Source organism: Ambystoma mexicanum, chromosome 5p, assembly GCF_040938575.1.
Source record: "Ambystoma mexicanum isolate Mex_15411 chromosome 5p, UKY_AmexF1_1, whole genome shotgun sequence".
In the NCBI taxonomy this organism is placed as follows: Eukaryota; Metazoa; Chordata; class Amphibia; order Caudata; family Ambystomatidae; genus Ambystoma; species Ambystoma mexicanum.
The window spans coordinates 288,144,893-288,159,539 of NC_090930.1; positions in this window are offsets into that span (position 1 = coordinate 288,144,893).

A 14,647-nucleotide genomic window follows, 5' to 3' on the forward strand; every position below is an offset into this window, starting at 1 on the left:
CGCTTGTTATCAGTTAGTCTGAGGAGTTGAGCATGAGATGCCAAGTTGCCAATTGCCGTTATGCGGGAAGGGCAGGCGAAATCAGTCTCTCGCACGCCATTTCTTAAGTGATTTCAGGTCACGTTAGTGGGTTCTAGCAATTGCACGATGAATGGATAACAATGTCCATAGTTCTACAAAGTCTAGTTCAGTAGTAGCAGGGGATGCAAAGTCTGAGGGCTGGTTCCTTATATTCTCGCACACGTTTCTCATGAAGCCCTTTCAATAGAGATGACTAGACGAAGGGGCTCAAGTGGGCATAAGCATAGACAGTCGTTGCATCAACCGCGGCAGATTCAGAGTTATAATGCGGAGTGGCGGGTACGCGGCGCAAGAGAGATACGCCGGGATTAACTTGTTTCCGGCTCGTTGGTCACAGACTCCGCCTAAGCTAAACAGCGGGGCGTTAGATGTTTGTCACAGTAAGCGGATTCAGTGCGCCGTGAGAGGTACCACAAGGGGGCAGCAGAGGTTGCCTGTTATCGGAAGTTACAGTGTTCTGTGTGACGATTTGTGATTTCTCACACAGTATGTGAAAATAAATGTGCGTAGGTGCAGAAAATCAAAGGGATAGTATGTTTGGTTTACAAACGTACGCATGTGTCTTCATTACTGGAGTCAAAGAAGAAAAGTTTGTGGCATCGCTCACCTTTGATTGTGCTTTAAAAGAGCAGCATGGCAGACCCCATGGGTCCCGCTGGAGTCCCGCAGAGCCCGAAGACCCAAAGACTCTGCGACCGACTCCACGGCCTGCTCCGCGGTGGAAAGAGTCTTATGAAGAGGTGCAGGCTGGGTTTCCTGGGCAATGGAAGTAGAAAGAGGACTCAGGCAATCAGGAAGCAATCCAGTAATAAGTTGAGGCAGACACAGACCCAAAGACTCTGCGACCGACTCTGCGGCCCGCTCCGCGGTGGAAAGAGTCTTATGAAGAGGTGCAGGCTGGGTTTCCTGGGCAATGGAAGTAGAAAGAGGACTCAGGCAATCACGAAGCAATCCAGTAATAAGTTGAGGCAGACACAGACACAAAGACTCTGCGACCGACTCCGCGGCCCGCTCCGCGGTGGAAAGAGTCTTATGAAGAGATGCAGGCTGGGTTTCCTGGGCAATGGAAGTAGAAAGAGGACTCAGGCAATCAGGAAGCAATCCAGTAATAAGTTGAGGCAGACACAGACCCAAAGACTCTGCGACCGGCTACAATGCTATACTATCATCCAACCGCCATCCTGCTCCCTCCCCTAGAACAGGAGCTAATATCTGAACAAGCATAAAACCACAGTTCCAAAACATGAGATCATCCCTCAGATAGGTGCTGTGAAATAACCAAGATGCAATGTCAAAAAATAAGTCCAATGCAATATAGAACGAAAATAACAAGACAAACCTAAAATCCAAAAAGAGAAAATGGGACAAACATTGGGCTGCCACTGAACCCAGTGAGGGCCGGTACTCTGGATGCCCTGTTCATGTATGCAAACCCATGAAACAACAAGCAGCCCCACGGCTGCACCAGTCCATGTTATGCATAACCAAACTTGACAACATTAGTAACCACAGAGAGCCAGTCTCCAAGAATGAAAAGAAAAAAAAACAAACCCCAGAGAAGAAGGGTCAAAGCATATAAAATAGTCATGTGATCCCTTCCAGGCCCCTGCTTCTCTCTTATCTGTCAATAGAGGGTCTTCTCCGATCTCTATGTCTACCTCTCCTGGAGTGCACTCCGGACAAGTCCTTTTGAGGGCCATCCTGCTCATGTTCCTCAGGCAACTGTATTTCCATGGATAGATCTTCTTTAACACCTCCAGTGCCGCAAGAAGTGCCTTAAATTGATGCTGGATTTCTTCATACATGAACATTATGCGGAAGGGATAACCCCACCTATACTAAACATTCTTCTTTATCAGCCATTGAGTGAGTGTTTTCATCTGTCGATGACACGGTACAGTTAATTGGGATAAATCCAGAAATATCTGAAAGTGGATGTCTCAAAACATAACGCTGCGTTGCGCCATGAGTTTCTGGAAAATGAGTTCCTTGGTTCGAAAGAAGTGAACCCTAGACAGAACAACTGGAATAAGATTTTGACATTGCTGGAAATTGGAGAACACTCGGTGTGTGTGGTCTAGCGTCAAATATGCTTGTTCAGTGTCCCCATGGATGCTAAGAAAGAGATTGCTCACAATTGCCTCCAAATCTCGGTCAAGGACTTATCTTGGGATGCCGTGGATCCAAACGTTATTTCTCTGGCAGCGATTCTCGCTGTCTTCCAGATGTTTTTCTGTGATCCTCTTATGGATTTCTAGAGCCTACACTCATTGTTCAAGCTGGTTGTGAGAATGGGCTTGGCCGCAGAAAGCAGACTCCAAAGCGCTTAGCCGATGTTCTGTTTGCTGGGCAGTATCTTAAGTAGTGGACACCAGCCCTTGCTGAACAGATTGAAGTAGTTGAGCAATGTTTGCTTTGGTAGCTAGTTGTAAGTCAGAATCCGTCTTTGGAGCCGGGTCCACTGCCAACTGCCCAGATGTCACTGACTTGGAGGATTGCAGTAGGTCCTTGATAGAAGCTATGGATGTTTCCTTAGACTTGGAGGATTTTATGGCAAGCCCACCCACTGCACACCCAGCAATGTACACCACACTGCTCAAACGGTAGACCCCAGTTGGTAGCAGAAGTCACAATATGTCGTCCCCAGCGGGAATACAATGCAGAGGCTCAATTGCCGCAGGTTCAAGGAGGGCCCGTGGGTAGTCCAGTACAGAGTGAGCAGGTCGCTGTAGCAAATCCAGGCAGAACAAAAGTAATCCCGGCACCAGCCAGCGCTCCAACCCCAAAGAGCCACTGGGTAATCATGGTGCACAGGGCGGGGGGGACGCCCAACCATCTGAATGAGCCCGGTGTTCACAAAGAGGGCAAATATTTCAACATCAAAGTTTGTTGCTGATAGTAAAATCTGGAGAAAATTCTATGTAAAACACCTGGGACACTGTATAATTGCAATTCAAACAATGCACTGCACCCCCACTAGCTCAGTGTGTGCTCGCCCTCAAACTTGTGCCAAACGTCCCAGTTCTATCAGCGCAGGAAGCAATTGGAAGCACAGTGCTTCTTCTTCTAGGAATCACCCAGCCCGGCAACTGAGACCGATATTGTGGCAATTCACTATGTCTGGGAGGCAGCATTCAGACCTAGAGGAAGGGGCCGGGATAAGTCTTGTGGTGCATGTGATAGGGTGCCCGTCTCCTGCCAGGCAGTAAATGTGGATGGTGGGAGTGTCGGACAGGCTCTAGGGCCTCCGAGGACCCAGAAGGGCACGAGCCGCAATCAGTTCTGGGTGAGCGGGCAGCTTGGGGTCTGTTGGCGTGATACTCACCCGAACCAGCATGTGTGTGAGATCCACTTGACATCTGCCTGCTCTCACACGTTCGGTGCAGATCAGGGAAGACGCTGAAGGAGCATGAATCCTGTGGGGCTCTGATGAGTGGTGAGTCTCAACCAGCTCCAATTGGGCAGCAGACCCGGGTCCTGCAAGTCACCCGCGTATGTGTGGGAGCTCCCACAGCACTGCCACTGCAAGAGTGGCGAGTCTCACACTCAGGCTGCCACAGCCAGGTAGGCCAGGGACCAGCCAGGAGTAATTCAGAATATATATGCCAATGAGCACATCTGGCTCAAGTCGTGCCGGAGCATTTCCGACAGCCAGATATGGAAAAAAGATGGCAAGCATCTGGACTGGAGCTTCTCAGTGCTGCAACTCGCAAAGCAGGGCTATGGAGAGCTGAGGTCTTAGGACTCCATGAGCTTCCAGCCAGGCCACACCGCTGGTTGCCAACCTTTTAATGTTAGGGTGAGTGTTGTGAAACATTAAATCCGTACCAAGCCCAGAGTGTATTTCTACGTTAGTGATTGAACCATATGACCATTATATCATAGGTATATCTGACAAATAAAACAATCCTTCATTATTATGATCAGAAAGTTGTCTTTGATTTTGGGCAAGGCAGCCATTAACCCTCATTGCTTCTATATTCTATTTCCACGTTCTCATAGAAATATTTCGAAAGAATAAAATACAAGATCATCAAACTGTTCATCTTGGAATGATAACCTTTCTGTCAGAAAATAATGTATGTGGTTACTCTATGTTTTGATAATGTGCTTTGTTCGGAATGACAAGGGTAATGTTAGTATTATAATTATAATATATATTGGAAGTAATCATTAGAAATAAGCACTGGAAAATATTAAAAAGATCCACTTTACAACATCAGTACAATTAAATGATGACCCCATTTAATAGCTTATTTTGCAAATGAAATTACAGGAGACGCCCCTTCATTATATCTGTGGTTTCTTTCAATGGTATTGGCACAGTCAGTGATGTCTGCGAGGGCTCTAGTAAATGCACGCTTAACAAAGTAACTTCTGCACTCTGAGAGTTAGCGAAAGAGAGACTGAGACTAAGAGTTAATGAGCGAGATAGGTGAGAGACAAGGACACAGAGAGGGAGAGCAGCGAGAGAGAGAGACACACACACAAAGAGAGAGAGAGATTGGCATAGTGTATGCTATTGTTAGAAAATGGGAAGCTACATCAAAGGATTTAGAAGAAACAGTTGAATTTTACTCCTGTGCCAATGCCACAAATTAAACTAGTATTTGTACCCTCCCAAAATAGTATCAAGCAACACTTGCTAAAGATTGCACAAACTACCAAGGTCAACCCAAGAAAACCAAGAAGAAAGAATCCATCTAGTAAGGAAATAATCAAACAGGAAGAGGAATCAAACAAAAGAAAACAAGACAATGTACTTTCCAACAAATTCTATTTGAACTTTCCAACAAATTGAAGCAAAGGGGTTACATGTTGGTCCTTCTCCTTGGAGAACATTGAGGATCTGTCCTGCTGGCACAGTAAACTGTAAATATAAGCCATACCAGAGTCAGTTATAGTTAACTCCGTCGCATTAAATTGATATCACATGTGTCAGCCCTGTGGGCCGAGTTTATCAGTGGAAGGGATATGCATATTTGTTCCAAATAAGGCACCCTGTGCCGACTGGCAGTGAGAACATTTCCCCAGGGACAGCCACTCCACAGGAATATGGTTTGTGAACAGTAATCAAAGGGCACACCCATTCACAAAGGGCTGCATTTCTAAAGGCCTTTGATTCTATTGAGATGGGAAGAGGGTGGAGTTAGTGTAGCCAGGGAGACATCTGAACAATTGGGGGAATATTCTGACATCTTGGTTCTTTCTCTCTCTCTCTCTCTCTCTCTCTCTCTCTCTCTCTATCTCTCTCTCTCTCCCCCTTCACTTCCTGTATCATAAAGCACATTGGGTGTGATGTCATAAGGCCAAAGTCGGCTTCTTACAAAAACAGGGATTGGACAACTAAGGCAGGCTAGCTTTAATCCACTCCCTCAAGGCTTTTGCATATAAAAGAAGGGTTCTCTCACCACATCTTTGAATCATCTCTGGAATCCAGCCGTGGAAGATGATTCCACTCGACTCCGCTGAGAGAGCAGTCTTTTGTAATGTCCTCTAGTTATGAGGTGAAGGCAGGTGTTCCAAGACAGAAGTGTGTTATGTTCCCTATCCATCCACAGGGACCATTGGGGGTAAATTCTGCTGCTGGACCAAACCGTGCATCTCTTCCAGCGACCCTGTTGCCTAGAACCTCGCCATGTGGCAGGATCCCTGATGGTGTGTGCCGGCCTCCCCCATGTTTGGGAGCCAGAGAAAAGGAATAACCTTGGCCATTGTGACCCTGGAGTGAGCCACACAGCATCTGGAAGCCAAGATCCCGGTTTTGACATTGACCCACTATGAACCGTGATTTGATGCAAAGCAAACTACGTCCATGTAACTGTTCAACCCCACTAGCTGAAGCACATCATTGCTTCAGCTCAAACCAATGAAGTACTACTGCCTTGTATTGCTTGAGTTGCTGTTCTATGCTCGAAGTTCTTCAATGTCATGCTTGTAAGTCGATTGACCCAGGACTGGTGCCTTCTGAACCACAACCCTGAGCCTCTGCATAGAATTGGCTTGCCTCTGCATCCCAGTACCAGCTCAACTGCTGTTGATCCTCGACCACGGAACTCAACCTGGTGACTTCCTGATCTGCACAGCTGTAGTAGACGATTTGAGACCAAAGATACCTTCCTTTGGCCCCCTAATCAACAATAGCTTGCCGCTGGACCATCGCAAATGCTACATCCTCAAATCGAAGAGAATGCACTAAAGCCTGGTTCAAAGCTGTTGAACCCCCAAGACATTTGCAAAGGTGTTACTGATTTCTGCCCCCCACTGCATTTTTGGGTCCTAGAGACTGGATAGGTCAGTTTAATCACTTTTACCCAGAATGCTGCAACTGCTATATGTTTGCATATTGTGTGTTTGTTCTACAGGGTTGGAGTTTTACAGTGTTTTAGCTAGTTATTTTTGTACATGGTGTGTTTGATTAATGTATATTTTTTAAAGAACCTTTATTTGAAATTCCTTTATTTTGGACTCTTATACTTTGCTGTTGAGGTGCTACTGAACCACATTCACCCCCTCTTGTATTGTATTGTACTGATACTTGATAAAGTGCAAACAAGACCAGTGAATGCATCAAGGTGCTAGGGAGAAGAAAGAGGAAGGCAGTTTAGGTTACTTCGAATAAAACAATTTATAGACGCTTACGAAAAGGAAGAAACTGCGGAATGGTACGGACCTCAGCTGGAAGAGCATTCCACAGGGTGGGTGCTAGCACAGAGAAAGATCGATCTCTGGCCCGGGCCAGGAGAAATCGTGGAATACAGAGCAAAGAAAAGTTAGACGAACGGAGAGCTCTGCAGGGTCTATAAGGAGTCAGTTTGGATTGCAAAAACTCCGCCCCTACCTTGTGAATAGCTTGATAGACAAGACAGAGAGCCTTAAACTTAATACAGCTTCTTACAGTGAGCCAGTGAAGGTGGTAGAGGAGTTCCTGGGAGTGAGCCAGTCTGGGTGCTTTCAGAGCAAGATGGGCTGCCGAGTTCTGAAGAGTGCAGACGTTGAAGAAGAAACTTGGGTTGCCTGAGGTGGATCCCATTACAATAGTCAATGGACCCCATAATAGAGGCTGTGACAATTTTGGATCTTGAAGCAGTCGGAAGAAAAGGGAGAACCTTTTTCAATATTTTGAGTTTGGCGAACCCTGTTTGACGGATTGCCGACACCTGGCCAGAACTGGATCTAGAGGACATAACTTTTATGCCAAGGCTTTTGACAACCGTAGTGGGTTCAAGACATGGGCCAAGGCAGGAGGGCCAATAGTCAGAAGACCAAGAGGAACTGGAACAGGCAGAGCCAACCATAAGTACCTCGGTTTTATCGCCGTTAAGCTTGAGACAATTATTAGACATCCATTCAGCAACAGCTGAGAGACAGTTCTTTAGCTTGTGTAGAGGCTCGGTAGAAGGGGCATTAAGGCTAAACAAAATGTGTGTGTCATCGGCATAAGAAAAAAACCAGTTTACAAGAGCCAACATATATAAGTTAAAGAGAAGAGGAGAGAGAGCCGATGGGTGTATAGCCTTTCCTCAGTCCACGTTACCATAAAAGGCGACAGAGGTGTATATCTTAACTGTGCCTGTTTTACCATTATAATTGCATTGGCTCTTGGTTTGCAGAAATGTCAGGGCTGAGTGGGCGCTCTAGCCTCTACTCATCCTTGCACTCCCCCAGGGTGGAAGCCAATTCGTCACAGTGACATACTCATATATCAGAAACTTGTTCACCTTTTTCAAGTGCATACTGGGGCAATGCCATGTAGCCAGGCACTTCTGTGCCCATTTAAACTAGCATAAAAACCGACAATGTGTTGGTGTTTCTGTTGAGCTATAGTGTTGTCATATGTGTCTAGTAATCTGCTAATAACTCGTTGTATTTTAGAAGCAGATCTTAAAGATGTTCTTATCCGCTGAAACCAAACAGACAGGCCTCTTTTATAGCTGGGTATACACTGATACGTTCAAAAATACTACCAGCTGGTAAATGATAACCATCTATTCTTGGACCTGATATGTAACTTACTGCTAAGGGTCCTTTAATGCCCAGATACAGGGAAGAAGGTTAAGTGTACTTGGCAAAGCCTTTATCAGTAGACACTCTGGACTCTGATGTGTGAACTTATCAGTTGAGATCTTGGTCATTCATCATTTATTCAACAGATGTATCCATGTTCTCGGGGCTGAAAATAAATCTGCAACCTGTATGTAAAATGTGCTTGTGAGACACAAAAAGGAATATGACACCTTCATATAAATTACCATCATCGTTGGAAAATGCTTTTAGCAATGCAGACATATTTATGAATTCCTATCTTTCAGACCAATCAGCGCATATTCTTTCTGCATGTAAAAATAAATAGTATAATTTCTGAATCACAGGAAGATAATAGTCACTGGGCCTCATTACGAGTTTAGCGGCAGCCATGGAGCTATTGGCTCCATGGCTGCCGCCAAACCGGGCTCCTTTACAGGGTTCCCAGAATGGGGAATTACCGGGCCATTCCGAGTACGGAGGGCCCAGTGATTCCTCCCTCTGGGAACCCGGGCCCGGACCTTCCCCGTTCCCATAAGAGCCCCCATAGGGCTCAATGGGCATGGGAGAGGGAGCTAACAACGGGCCGATTACGACCAGGCGTCCTTACCGGGTCCTGCGAGGGGACCTCGTAATTTCGCGGGACGGGTTTAACGGGTCCACCTCCATTAGCGGAACCCGTTAACCCGTACCGCAAAAGTTATAGTGAGGTCCACTGTGTTTGAAACAGTTTATGGTTATAAGTAAAAGTCACTATTTCCTAAAAGGCAGGAATTATGAAATCATGAAATAAAGATTTTGTGGCAAGGACATCTGATTGGTGATGTCACCAGAAGTATGTATTTTTGAGGGAGGGAAAACAATAATATTTGGCTCTTAAACAGTGATGGAGAGAGTTTCATTCTGAACTTAAACACTTGAATGAATTGTGCAGGTTCTCATGTCCTTAGCAAATGAGAGCTATGGAAGGTGGACATCCTAATATTCCCTTGGGTAGAGTTACCAATGAGTTTGAATAACCATTAACAATTGTCCTGCATCATAGTACCTCTCATGTGGGATTGGTGAGTAGTCTACTGAAAGCAATCCCCCAACGGAAAATAGGATTCAAACCGGTCAGGATGACCAGAACAAATACTCCAAACCAACATCTTGCAGTTGCCAATAATGAGAGCCAGGTAGTGAGATTGGGAGTGGAGAGAAAGCGAGGAGATCTTGAATCTAGGGGGTGCTCTTTAGGGACAGAATCCAAAACTGTAGACTCCAAGCCAGATGAGATCAGAAGAAACTCTGAGCGTCTAGAAAGTGAACCACAGTCTGCCCGCGGAGTTGGTTTTGGTTTCTTTTCTCTAGCTGATTTTGGCTGCTCTGATTTCAAGACTGGCGGATGCAGGCTGACCGAGAGATAACCACCGGAGTGCTGTACTCCTTTTCTCTTTAATATAAACATACTAAAGCCTTTTAAAAAAAAGTAAAAGTGGCCATTTTTAGTGTATTTAAATTGTATGTCTAAATGCAATGTAACTATATTTCAAGGGGTTATTTACCTTTGAACACTAAAATGAACAACTTAATAATATTGGTGATCGCATAGGGGAAAGGGTCTGACAAGATGAGCGACATCTCTCTGCCGCTAATTTCCTAGATTAACAATGCGATTGCAAGTTAATTGCCTGATGAAAATGTTCCTAATGAACATCTCACCGAATAGTCAACAGCGAGTCGAGGAGGGCTTTTTAAAGAGAGAGTATGGTCCAGGGAACCAGTAGGTTGAATCAACATTCAAGTTTATTGAACACTTTCTGCTTCACAAGACTTGTCTGATAGAAAAACGAGTATAATCGAAACATCATAGATTAAAAAAAAAGAATTTGCCATGAAAATGAACAATCCTCAGATATATTACACTAGGCGATCAGCATAATTATAAAGCATAACAATACAATTCAATACAATCATTCTTGCATTATAATTTGAAAAAGCAATCTGGTTTAATCTACAGTTCTGCATGACCGGCATATTTTTTCACTAATTTCCTAATCTTTATCATAATTTACAGTCCTGCTGTCTTTGAATTTCGGAAAGCCAGAGTAAAATCATCTATTCATACATATTAAAATAGCAGTCTCAAAGAGCTCGCATAGCTCTCACACGTCACACATCTGCGGAATGATCTGCCCTCATGTTTATAGTTCTGCTCTTCCAGGCTGCGTTCCAGAAGCTAGCCACCAGTGCTGTCACTTGAACCTCCCACTCTCCAACTACCAGTCTGTCACTTGAACTTCCCACTATCCAACCACCAGTGCTGTCACCTCCCACTCCCCAACCACCAGTGCTGTCACTTGAACTTCCCGCTCTCCAACCACTAGTGCTGCCACTTAAACCTCCCACTCTCCAACTACAAGTGCTGCCACTTGAACTTCCCACTCTCCAACCACCAGTGCTGTCACCTGAACTTCCCACTCTCCAGCCACCAGTGGTGTCACTTAAACTTCCCACTCTCCAACCACCAGTGCTGCCACTTGAACACCTAAACCTCCCACTCTCCAACCACCAGTGCTGCCACTTGAACACTTAAACCTCCCACTCTCCAACCACCAGTGCTGCCACTTGAACCTCCCACTCTCCAAGGAGATAAATCGAAGCATTTGAATGTGTGGGTAAGCCTTCCTTGGCCAGTGATCTATCTCAGAGCGGGGCCCTCTGCTGCTTGTACCCAGGACACATTAGCGAGCCATTTAGTGGTTTGAAAAAGCTTGCTTGTAACTGATCCCAGTCAAATGAAATGCCATTTTAAATCTACTCGTTTAATTGTTCATCACACAAATTACGATGTTCTGACAATAAGTCAATACTCCAACGCAGGAGATACTGATTTAAATACCTTTGCATTTTGACATTCCCAAAGCACATCATTTTATGATTTGCTATGGTTAACTCTCCATTGCTTTTTCCTACATACATATGAATGAATACCTTTTAAGTATTTTCGAGAATTTGGCAGGTGTCATTTAAAGTCTGTTAAACTATTACCCAAATGCATTATTCAGAAGTGTTGTACACACGATCATTTAAGTGGGGGTGTCTGTTTTGAATAGATGATGCCTTTTCTGTTCTACTTCTTTAGTCATTATAACTAGCAATAGCAAAGTAGGCTGTCTGTGTAGCACTTTTCTGTGTTTTTTGACAACTTTAATTTTAAGATGGCGTTTCAGTGTTATGTCAGGTGGGAATCATCTGCCAATACAGAACATGTTGTTTCTTGTCATGAAGGGGGAAGAGGAAGGAGGGGGTGAAACTGGTTTATTGTGGTGTCTTTAAACTGGGGTAAATATTGGCTTTCAATAAACCAAAAACATGCAGTTGTGCAAATCTTGTTTTGGGGTCAGCTGTTAACTTTCTCACAACTTAGGTTGCCCAATTAAAATATTGCCATATGATGGCATATGCACCATAATATTTTGTGAGAGGTGTGAAGCCTGTAGGTCAGCAGTTTTCAATTCACAAGAGTGGAATCATCACCTTACACATCTTTCTCTATAGTGGTACACACAAATGCCTGCATAACATGCGCAAGGCCCAAAAGTGATCCCATTATTGTAGACAAGGAACAATCTCATACCCACATTAGTGCAAGCACGTCCGATACTCCCCATAGCGGTGTGTGGCCATACTATACTGCTATCATTGTTGTAAACCATGTCAAGTGAAAGCTGTCTCTAGCGTCCATGGTGGAGCATGTAACAGCTCCTGCTCTTATTTGGGTTATAGTAAGTCTGCTTACTCTTCCTTTGCTTTTGGAACAACAGTGGACTGTGCCCACATCCTCTTTGGTCTCCCCAACTATGTGTTCTGTCCTCTCGACAAGATCATTAACTTCACTACAAGAACTCTCTTTAAACTCCCTCACTTCACACCTACGTCCACCTAATCACTGGGTTTGATGTCTGACACATCTATCTATCTATCTATCTATCTATCTATCTATCTATCTATCTATCTATCTATCTATCTATCTATCTATCTATCTATCCATCCATCCATGGTAGGGAATCACTTTATCTATCCTCCTCTATCCAACTCTACAATCCTTCTAGTAATCTTCACTCTGCCTCTTCGACTAACCGTGTGGCTCGTCGCCCATCCTGCTTCCGCTCTTTCTCTCTTCTTGCTTCACTTGTATGGCATTCTCTTCCCCGGACATCCGAGATACAGTCTTCATGAATTTGTTCAAAAGCCAACTAAAAGCATAGCTCCTTTCTGCTGAGAGACCCTCATAACCTACCTCATCTGCCTGCTAGCTAACATTTTTCCCTCACCTCTAACCTGTGTCTGTCCCTCACTTCCTCTGCCTCCACTCTAGCGCTTCACCCATCATGGTCACATCCCAAGCACAGCTGGCCCTACCGCCTACCTGCACTTAAAAATGTCCAATATTGGTTGTCTTAATCTATGTATGTCCACATATGTATTGTCCCTGGTGATTGTTCCATTTACTCCCCTCCAAAACCTGGTCATAATGTCCCTCAAACTCATCCCATTATAAGAAGCTCACTGCTTCCTGTCAAATCTGATTTCTTAACTATTGTATGTTCTTTTGTGATCAAAAGATCATTGTTCCTCCTGTATATATAAATAAATAAACATATGATATGCTATGACTGCATGACCTCATCATGCCTGCTATATCTTTCACCCAGCTCTCACAACCCCACAAGGTCCCGACCAGTTTCTTAATGGAGGTGCTTTGCATAGCGTTATGCCATAATTTCTTTGTCTTCAAGAAGGATTTGTTCATCCAAATTAAAGGCACTGCCATGAGGGCAGTGTTCGCTCCTTTCTTAGCAAACAACTACATGGCAGACTTTGAGAATAATTACATCTTCAGTAATAACCATTTTGAGGCGTACATGGGTAACTGGAAGCACTATTGATGATGTCTTGCTTATTTGCCATGGGGATCTAGTCATTTTCTTAGAATGTATTGATTGGTTGCACACTTGCAACTTTAACCTCCAATTTACCCATCACTGGTGTCATGATGAGGTTCCTTTTCTGGATAGAATGGGTTGTATAGCTCAGTGGCAACGCACTTGTCTTGGAAGCAAGATGACACAGAGCAACACAGGTTCCCAACCCGGGTCTGCGCCTAGAAACCTAATTGGTATTAAGTGCGTTATAAAAAATAAATATAATATAATATAATATCAAATTGTGAAACATGACCATGGCAATTTGCATTCAGTTGTTTATGGTAAAGAAACGGATAGGAATACTTGCCTCCTCTTTAGTAGTCAACATCCGCAAGACTTGTGGGAGAATCTTCTGTACAGTCAACTGCTATGGGTGAGATGCTTTCAAAGATGATTTCACAACACATGTCAATGATCTCATATCCAGACTTGAGAACAGGGGTTACCCGTTTAAATTACAAAAGAATTCTGCTAAGCGGGCCTTTTTTACAGACTGTGAGGCTTTGTTGACGAAATGAATGAAACACTCTAGTGCCGATCGATTGACATGCATTACCACCTTATCACCAACCACCGCAAGACTAAGTAGCCTAATTAAAAAAGCACTCACATTTGGTATGCAGCACTGGTTGCAATTCCAAAGCACCGCTGTTTGCATTGAAGCGGGGGCGGATTAACAGGGACCAGCTGGTTCACTCCTGATTAACACTAGATCCACCTTGCATGAACAACTGCATAAAAGTTTGCAAAATGATTTTAGACCCAGATTTGAATGTTTTTGCAAAGTTGGGTGGGATTTTTCTCAAGAGGGGCAAAATTAGATGGGGTTCTCAAGCTGGTTTATAAATTTGCTGCTATTTATCGAGTCTGCACAGAGATTTGGAGAACGATTATACACCCAACCTTTGATGTTTTTGCAAAGTCTGAATGGATATTGTCAAGAGGGGGCTAAGCTATATGACTATTATTTTGTACATACATTTTGACACTTTTCATTAAATAAAACATGGATGATTTGCAGCAAACTCGTGCAAGGAGCATTGGCAAGGACCTGAAAGCATGGTCTCGCAAATGTGTCTGTGTTTTATTTTTGAAAAAGCGTCCTAATTTAGGTACAAAAAATAGTGATATATCTATGGTGAAAGAGGTATAGACTGTGGCCATGGGCAGTGGCTGATGACCTGGACAATCTGGCTACTGGCCATGACCAGGAGGGACCAGCAATGGGATTAAAGTGGGCATGGCCACCGGGGACCATCTATGTGGGAAGGTGTCTCAAAATTGGGATAGTTTTGAATGGGAAATAAAATCCTGCTCGTAGTTACATCCCAAAGTGCTGTATGGAATTGCAGGACAAATGCGCAAGGAGGTTCAGCAAGGACCTGAAAGCATGCTTTTGCAAATCTGTCTTGTGTTTTATGTCTATGTCTACTCTAATTTGCTTACTGGGTCATATAGCATGGCCAAAGCCCTAATTTTGAATGGCAAAATAAATTCTGCTTGTGGCTACAGTCTGAAGTGTTTGAAGGGATTGCAGCAAACGTGAACGAAGAGCATCAGAAAGGACC